This window comes from Cebus imitator, unplaced genomic scaffold (genome assembly GCF_001604975.1).
Source record: "Cebus imitator isolate Cc_AM_T3 unplaced genomic scaffold, Cebus_imitator-1.0 Scaffold232, whole genome shotgun sequence".
NCBI lineage: Eukaryota > Metazoa > Chordata > Mammalia > Primates > Cebidae > Cebus > Cebus imitator.
The window spans coordinates 2,346,319-2,348,412 of record NW_016107547.1 but is presented as its reverse complement, the minus strand read 5'-3'; the positions used below and the strand labels follow the sequence as shown (position 1 = coordinate 2,348,412).

Sequence of the window (2,094 nt, the reverse complement as noted above, 5' to 3'; positions counted from 1 at the left end):
AATACTAGTTTATAACAAACTCAAACAGTACATTAGGTCATGTGAACTACTGCAAAGTAAAAAGTCTTCTACCTCTCTTCTCCATAACTGCTGTTAACCTTTTTATTGTGTATCCCTCAAGAAACTATCCAAGCAAATGCAAGTATACATATGTACCTGTGAAGGTGTGTGTATAAATCTAGACAGTTGCCACTTCTTGAATGTGGGGGTGGGAGAAATCTCAAGTACTCCATACGCATGTTAAATACATTGAAATACATAGAAAAGTGGTGACACAGTCACTGTTACAAAGTATTATACTCTTCAGAAATGAGTGTTGAATTGAATACATTTAATTTTCATGCCTGGAGGCGATATGGAGCAATTGCGCAGAAAGGGTGGTGGGCAAGAAGCCAGATAACATGGGTTCTAATCTAACTAGTTGAATAGTTTTAAGCAAGCCATGAAATCTTCCTTAAGCAGTTGTTTCTGCTTTTGTAAAAGGACAGGGGTTTGACTAAGATCCCTTCCAACTCTAAAACGTTTTAATTCTAAGATGGCCGTCGGTAACATTGTTCTCTTGCGCCGGCTGTAATAAACATTATGGGGAAAAAAAAAGATAACAAGAAAGAAACACTACCGCAACCTGCAGTCTTCCAAGAGTAAACTTCTGTGAGTCATCAAACTATCAAAGTATAGTTGTGACAGAACTATTGCCATAATTATATTTGAAAGCAAAGTAGTAGATTATTAAAATCTGAATTTTTTTTTTTTAACAAAGCTTTGATTGACATTTTTTCCTTTTTTGGAGGTGGAGAGGGCTACTACTTAGTTTGAAAAGAAACAATTCCCTTCCCGAAAAGAAAACAATTTAAGTGTTATGGAGTTAAAACGATGAAACGAAGTCAAACTGACATTTTGTTTTACAGAACATGCTGGAAAGGTGACTGGGAAAGCACATTGGAAAGAATCATTAGCTAATTTCCTCTTCTGGAAGCTCTTTGGCCCTTATTCTTTCGGTTTCTTACGCCCACTCCAGACACACTCCACCCTGCTCCACACAAGCCACAGGTATCACATGGGGAGAAAATCCCTTTGATCATATTTAAAAAGTTCTCTGCCTCAATTTACCTTAGATGTCACAGGGTTTAGGAAGGCAGTCCGCGGGCCTGAGGTCACCCACCCACCCACGCCTTCCGTCGACAGTCCGGGGAACCCGGGCAAGCAGCCCAGGCCGGGCCACCCCTGCCGGGCAGCCGCGGCCTTCCCGCCCTCCCCAGCAGCGCAGGCCCGAGAGTAGAGGGGAAAAGAAACGGGAGGGAAGGAGAGGGGTAGGAGGGAAAGCGGGGGAGGGGAAAGCCTACACAGCTGTACCCACCGCGCCAGGACAGCCGGCCCCAACTGCCCGCGGCGATCGGCTCGGTCCAAGGGGAGGGTCCCGGAGGGGGCGCGGCCCAAGCCCCAATCTGGAAAAGCCAACTCCGCTCTGCGGCCTGGCCCCAGCCTAGGTGAAGGAAACGGAAGTCCCTTCGTCTCCCTCACGCGCCTCCACTGGCTGGCTCATCCCCTGGAGAAACCCGGAGTCGCGAAACCCTAAGTGCGTCCACATCAGGGGCTCAAAAAGATACCGGGTGCGGTCCGTCAGTCTCCCGGCCCGGACAGCGCCACTGGGCCTCGGCAGTGTCCTTCCCACCCCTGGCCGGGAGGTCAGCCTCCTGCCCTGCAAAGCCCCTCCTTCTTCCTCCCCCCTCCGCCATTTTCCAACTTACCTTTTGGGCCGCGCGTCCCTCGATGAGTGCCGCACTCGCTCCGGGCGCCGCCAAGGTCCCGCCACCTCCCCAAACCGGAAGGGGGCAGTAAGAAAAAGAAAAATGAGGCCCTCGTAACCTCCACCCGCGCCCCCACCTTCCCCCCTCCCCCCGCGTCCCAGCTGGAACCCAGAAGCTGACCTAGCGGGCGCACATGCGCAGTGAGCACCTCGTAGTCTCCACCCCTAGCTCCAGCGTTTCTTCTTTTAGCCTCAAGGACGGTTTTTTCCCACGGTTTTTACCTATTGGGCTCTGGGGTTGAGGAATAGGGGAAGAGAGTAAAAGGACCGAAAAGAGGTGGGAGAAG

General features: G+C 50.2%; 1 protein-coding gene across 6 annotated transcripts in view; it reads right to left on the bottom strand.

Annotated features, from left to right (window-relative positions):
* LOC108281831 (X-linked inhibitor of apoptosis) overlaps nucleotides 1-1,892 on the bottom strand; it is a 42,042-nt gene extending 40,150 nt beyond the window's left edge. Inside the window, exons 1-2 of one of the 6 annotated variants that reach the window (XM_017497536.2) lie at nucleotides 1,749-1,892; nucleotides 1,358-1,483 (exon numbers count right to left, since the gene is read on the bottom strand). The gene's annotated coding sequence lies outside the window, so the exon portion shown is untranslated. Of the gene's footprint in view, nucleotides 1-1,110; nucleotides 1,135-1,357; nucleotides 1,715-1,748 lie in introns of those variants that run through there. The other 5 variants (XM_017497535.2, XM_037727494.1, XM_017497537.2 and 2 more) reach the window with 5 other exon arrangements.
* Nucleotides 1,893-2,094: the final 202 nt, after the last annotated feature.